Genomic DNA, 7,477 nt, shown 5'->3' with positions numbered 1-7,477 from the left:
ATCTGCAAAGATGAAGTCAGGATAGCAAAGGCTCAGAACGAACAAAGACTTGCAACAAAAGTCAAAGATAATAAAAAAAAGTTTCTTCCAACATATAAATAACAAGAAAAAAAATCAAGGAAACAGTAGATCCACTAAAGAGAGAAGATGGCAAGGAAGTAACAGGCAACAGAGAGAAAGCAGAACTACTTAACTCATTCTTTGCATCCATCTTCACGCAAAAAGAAACTATAGCTCAACCCAGCAAAAACATAACTGTAAAAGACAGACCAGAAATAGAAGTTAAAATAAGCAAAAAAATAGTAAGAGAACACCTATCTGATCTTGATGAAAACAAATCACTGGGGCCTGATGGATTACATCCCAGAGTTTTAAAGGAGCTGGCAGAGGTCATCTCAGAACCACTGCACCATATCTTTCAAAAATCCTGGAGCACCGGGGAACTACCAGAGGACTGGAAAAGAGTTGATATGGTTCCCATCTTCAAAATAGGAAAAAAAACAGACCCAGGAAACTATAGACCAATCAGCCTAACATCAATACCCAGGAAGATACTGGAGAAGATAATAAAAAAACAGATCTGCCAACATCTAGAAACAAGTAAAGTAATAACTAGCAGTCAGCACAGGTTTATTAAAAACAGATCATGCCAAACCAATCTTATTTCATTCTTCAACACAGTGACTAAATTAGTAGACCAGCAAAATACTATGGACCTAATATATTTAGATTTCAGCAAGGCATTCGACAAAGTAGACCACAACCTACTTCTTAGTAAGCCAGAAAAAAGTGGAATAGATAGCACCACCACTAGATGGACTCGCAACTGGCTGGCAAACCGTACTCAACGAATAGTCCTTAATGGGTCTAAGTCTACACGGAGGGAAGTAAGTAATGGGCTGCCACAAGATTCTGTCTTAGGCCCAGTACTCTTCAATATCTTCATTAACAATTTAGATGAGGGAATAGAAGGGGAACTTACCAAATTTGCAGATAATACTAGATTGGCAGGAATAGCTAACACCCAAGAAGATAGGCTCAAGATCCAGATAGATCTTGACAGACTAGAACACTGGGCCTTATCTAACAAAATGAAATTCAATGTAGAGAAAAGTAAAGTCCTACACTTAGGCAAGAAAAACCAAAAGTACACATATAGACTGGGTGAAACCAGGCTCAATAGCAGTAACTGTGAGAGGGATCCTGGAGTCTTAGTGGACAACCAGCTAAATATGAGCTAGCAGTGTGCAGCAGCAGCCAAAAAAGCTAATGCAGTCCTAAATTGTATTAACAGAGGGATACAATCAAGATCAAGGGAAGTACTAATACCACTCTATAAAGCCTTAGTAAGACGACACCTAGAGCAGTGGCCCCCAACCTTTTTTTTTTTTTTTTTTTAAACAAGTTTTATTAATTTTTAAAACACACAAATTGTCATTATTCATTACATGTTTAAACCTTTTTCATTGTCAATTTAACAAGTCAGATAAATTATAATTCTGTTTTAAACCATTTCCATACAACATACCAAAACCTCTTATTCAATTTCTCTTTACTTCTCTTTACTCTTATTCAATATCAGTTATTATTATTTCATCTGTTTCTTTCTGACTTAGTTACCATTATTCTCAATCTATATTTCTACAATTTTTAACTAATTCTCCCCCCAAAAAAACATATACACACAACACACAAAACATAAAAAAAATCTTTTTGGAAAGTAACTTGGGCCCAGGTGTCTCTCTCTTCATGGACTACAATTATATTCATGCTCATCTTACATATCATTACTTATTTTATTTACCATTCTAAGCCTTCTATATTAACTTCCCCACATATTTCACACTTCTTACTTCTATCTTAATTAATCATCTTAATTTGAATCATTATATTTGTATCTTTTGTCCATTTTTTATCATCCCTTTGTCTCATTCCTTATTAAAAAAAAAGAAAATAAGTTTCTCCTGAAATCATTAATCAGAGTATGATGCCTTTCTATCTCCCCCCTAAGTTAATCAAATTAATCTTTAAAATGATATCTAATACCCAATTCGATTTTGCTTGGTACATTCTATCTAACTAATACATCCAACATAATTAAGTACATAATTAGACAATAAATCCAAATATTAAAAAAAGATACTATAATAAAAATTTTATAATAACATCAATACCATAGTCTTATTAAACTCTTTAATTAAAACAATATTCTAAACCTCCCCTATTATTAAGTTTTAAAGCCAATCATTTTTAAACATTTTAACATTTTAATCTCTTATCAACTCTTAAATCATTACAATACTACCATCTCATCTTATGTACCTTGCAAAATCTTTTTTTAAAAAAAAAATTTATACTTTATCCATTATCCAAAAAAATTTCTTTTTTTCATTTAATTTCAAAACATTGTAGCTTTTCTCCACCTTTTCCCTTTCTTTCTTCTCCCAACAAACCTTTCTACCCCCTTCTTCTAGCCTCTGCCTTGCCAGCTTCCCTTCTCTGTCGTATTCCTTTTCCCTTTTGTTTACTATCATCATATTGGTTTTGCACCTTATTTTTCCCTTTCTTAAATGTTTTTTTTAGATCTTAAGTCCTTAAGTCCTTTAATTTTCTTCTTTTCTCTTCTTTTCTTTTCTTTCTCTCTTCCTTCTTTCTGGATCAAGTTCTGAGATTCATTAAAAATGGCTCCTTTCTTTCTTTCTTGTTCCTCTGCTGTCTTCATCTGTTGTAATGTTTGTTGATAATTAATAAGCGCCATTTCTAAGAAAAGGAAAGCTTCTTTCACACCATCTTTACCATTTTTTTTGCTTGTTCATATTCTTTTCTTAGTTCCTCAACAGAAAGAGCCATTATAAATCTTTTCTTTTCTTTTCCCCTTCTTTCTTCTTACAACAACCAGAATATTCAAAAGAAAATAAAAAAAATAAAACAGTCCCAAAGTTATCAGTCAGTCCAAACCAAGGCAGAGTTCTCACTTTCTCCTTCTGGGGTAATATCAATCCAAGAGAAAGAAAGTCCAAATCTGTTTAAAATCTTATTGCAATATATTCTAGTCTTCAAATCCTTAAGGCATCTGCTCCAACAAAGTCTTAGCATACAAATGTTTTCTTTTTAATCCTCTCTCTTCCCACTCATCGCTTAAAACCAATTTTCACCTAAAAGAAATAGGTTTCTTAATATCCAGTTATTTATTCCGTAGGAAAAGAGGGAAAGCTATCCTTTCAGCACCTTCAAACAGCCGCTTTTTTTCCTCTTCTGGCAGGTATTATTCAGAAAGTCATACTTTTCAGGAATTTTATTAGATATGTCTTAGAGTCCTAGGAGCCAAGAAAAACTTTCTCCTCTCAATCACTTTCTCCACTTCCTCCTGCGCATTCTTACCCGGCTGCCAGCTTCTTTGTGGCGGCCATTACAGACCGCCGCTGCACCGTCCTGGGAAAAGGGAGTTCTGCCGGCCAGGAGGGAGTCTGCAGCACCCCAAACCCTTCTCCGGATCCCCTACCTTCAGCTGCCCCTGCAGGGCAGCCTAGCTCCGCACCCGGCTGGGTCGGAGCCCCAAAAATGGCTAGCGCGGCAGGGATCGCGCAGCTTCGCAAATCCCTGCCGCCGCGGCGACAAACCGGAAGTTTTCGCCCCAACCTTTTGTGCCACGCCCGGCACCGCATCACAAAATGATCCGCTGCCCAGTACCGGCATCAGCATGCATGACAAGGCAAGGCGAGCCGAGTGACCGGGCGAGCCAGCCGTCCCCGCTTCTCCCCGCCACCTTCAACTCCTCCTTTGTACCTTTTTGTGCTTTTTTGTGCTTTCTTAATCTCCTCCGCCATCGGGATGGCTCTTCGTTCAAGCCGCCGCCCCTTCGATGAAACTAAGGCGCGAGGATTCCTTCAGGACCCAAACGCCGCTTTCCAACCGGAAAAGCTCACCCGGAAGCCCTTTCTCGTCGAAACAAGATGGCGGCGCCCAGCAAACTGGCGGCCCGGTAGAAAATGATCCATGGACCGGTACCGGTCCGGGGCCCGGTGGTTGGCGACCCCTGACCTAGAGTACTACATCCAGTTTTGTTCACCACATTATAAAAAAAGACTCTAGAAAAAGTGCAAAGAAGAGCAACCAGGATGATTAGGGGACTGGAGGCTAAAACATACAACGAACGATTGCAGGAATTGGGCTTGGCTAGTCTAGTAAAGAGAAGGACCAGGGGAGACATGATAGCAGTCTTTCAATATTCGAGGGGCTGCCACAGGGAGGAAGGGGTCAAGCTCTTTTCTAAAGCACCTGTAAGCCAGACAAGGAATAATGGATGGAAACTAATCAAGGAGAGATTTAACCTGGAAATAAGGAGAAACTTTCTGACAGTGAAAACAATCAACCAATGGAACAGCTTGCCCTCAGAAGTTGTGGGAGCGCCATCACTTGAGACTTTCAAGAAGAGATTGGACTGCTGTTTGTCAGAAATGGTGTAGGGTCTCCCACTTGGGCAGGGAGTTGGAGTAGATGACCAACAAGGTCCCTTCCAACTCTGATTATCTGTTAAATCTGTTAAAGAAGATATAAAAATGAACTTAATCTTTGAAGACCCAAATGGAAGAATTTTGATGATGGAAGTGTGGATAGCCCTTAAATTGGTATTATTAGTGGTAATTTATGCACCTAATAAAAACCAACAAGAATTTTATAAAATGCTACATGAAAAAAATTATTGAATTGGAACAAAGAAATATTTGTATTATATATTATTATATTATATTATATTATATTATATTATATTATATTATATTATATTATATTATATTATATTATATTATATTATATTATATTATATTATATTAATTATATTATATTATATTATATTATATTATATTATATTATATTATATTATATTATATTATATTATATTATATTATATTATATTATTATATTATATTATATTATATTATATTATATTATATTATATTATATTATATTATATTATATTATATTATATTATATTATTATATTATTATATTATTATATTATTATATTAATTATATTATATTAATTATATTATATTAATTATATTAATTATATTATATTATATTATATTATATTATATTATATTATTATATTATATTATATTATATTATTATATTAATTATATTATATTATTATATTATTATATTAATTATATTATATTAATTATATTGTATTATATTGTATTATATTATATTTATTATATTATATTATATTATATTATATTATATTATATTATATTATATTATATTATATTATATTATATTATATTATATTATATTATATTATATTATATTATATTATATTATATTATTATATTATATTATATTATATTATATTATATTATATTATATTATATTATATTATATTATATTATATTATATTATATTATTATATTATTATATTGCCATAACAGACCATCAAAAAGATTACAGTGGTGAAAAGAAAAAACGGAAAAAAAGAAGAGAGTTACCAAAGGCATGTCTTGAAATGATTGCAGAGTTACATTTGATAGACATTTGGAGGAAATTAAATCCAGAAAAACATCGATTAACCCTCTATTCTAACCCACATCAATCATGGTCATGTGTTGATATGGCTTGGATGGGTGCAGAAATAGGAAAAGATGTGAAAGATATAGAGATACTACCAAATTTTTGGGCTGACCACAATCAACTCAAAATAAGTTGGAAAGATAGGGGGGAAACAAGGAAAAGATGGACCCTAAATACTTAATTATTAAAAGATACGGAATTTGTTAGGAAACTTAAAGAAGAATTAACCTTTTTTAAAAGAAAACAATAAACAACATACATCTACATAAAACTTATAGGATACTATGAAGGCAGTCACCAGTGGGATCATAATATCTTATGCAGCAAAAAATAATAATAATAAGGAAAGATGTCTTCAACAAAACCAGTTGTAGGAAACAATTAAAAAATTAGAGGCTCAATTACAAAGTACATCAAAAAATACCAAAGTAAAACAACAATTGTTTTTAAATAAACATAAACTTAACTTAGTGGAACAAGAAAAAATGGTCAAAAATCTAAAAGCAGTTAAACAAACATTCTTTGAACCGGCAAATAAACCGGGAAGATGGCTTTCCTATAGGCTTAAGAAAGAGAAAGAAGAAAGAACAATTTACCAATTACAGGATGAAAATGGGAGAATATCAACATACATTAGAAAGAAAGAGATTGTACACCAATATTTTGAAAATGTGTATAAAAGGGAGGAGATAGATGAATATCAGGTAAGAGATTACTTGAGAGAGGAAAGAAGCCTAATAATAGCAGAAGAACTGAAGGAAAATCTAATTAAAGATATAACTATAGTAGAACTGAAACAGGCAATTAGGAACCAGAAAAATAATAAAACACCCGGGCCTGATAGTCTCCCAGGAAAATTTTATAAAATAATGAAAGAACAAGCAGGACCACTGAGGGTAGACCTGTATAATGAAGTTCTGATAGAAGCCAGGATGCCAGATTCATGGAGGGATGCACTTATTTAACTGAACCCGAAGGAGGGTACAGATGCCAGACTAATTCAAAACTACAGATCAATGCTGAACGTCAACTATAAAATATTTACCACTATTATAGCAAATTGGTTGAAGAGAATTATGAATGAATATATCCATTCAGTCCAAAATGGATTTCTGCCAGGTAGACAAATTAGGAATAATTTGAGGATAGTAATAGACACTTTGGAATACTATGAAGCCTGCCAAGAGAAACAAGTCACCCTTGTCTTTCTGGATGCCCAGAAAGCATTTGATAACCTGAATTGGCAATTAATGATACAACAAATTTACAATATGAATCTAGGCACTAAATTTGAGAACACAATAATAACAATATATTCCACACAAAAGGCTAATATTATAGTTAATGGGGAAAATACTCAGAGTTTAAAAATAGAGAAAGGAGTTAGACAAGGCTGCCCTTTATCCCCTCTGCTTTTTATATTATCACTTGAAATTTTATTAAGACGAATTAAGCAAAACCCGGGAATAAAGGGATTGAAAGTTAGAAAAGAATACAAATTACAAGCCTTCACGGATGGTACGGTCTTTTTTTACAGAAGATTCGATAGAGAGAGGGAAAGAGTTAATTAGTGAATTAGAAAGATATGGGGACTTCCGGTTTGCCAGGGTTCGGTGGCGGCAGGGATTCGCGATCCAGCGCGAGCCCTGTCACGCTAGCCTTCTTGGTGCCTCCGATCCCGACGGGTCTGGAGGATAAGGCTGCCACGTAGAGGCAGCTGAAGACAGGGGGGATCCGGATAGGGGTTTGGGGGTGTCGCAGACCCCCTCCCCACCCGGCAAAACCCCCTTCTCTCAAGGCGGTGGAGCGGCGGTCAGTAATGGCCGCCACAAAGAAGCCGGCAACTGGATAAGAATGTGCAGGAGGAAGAAGGAGAAAGTTTGGAAAGTTTTAAAGTGAAAGTTTTTTTG

The sequence above is a fragment of the Notechis scutatus genome, chromosome Z (assembly GCF_049901735.1).
Source record: "Notechis scutatus isolate UNSWTSFEM ecotype Mainland chromosome Z, rNotScu1.2, whole genome shotgun sequence".
NCBI classification, from domain to species: Eukaryota; Metazoa; Chordata; class Lepidosauria; order Squamata; family Elapidae; genus Notechis; species Notechis scutatus.
The sequence above is the reverse complement of the archived record's forward strand: the minus strand, read 5'-3'. Positions refer to the sequence as shown.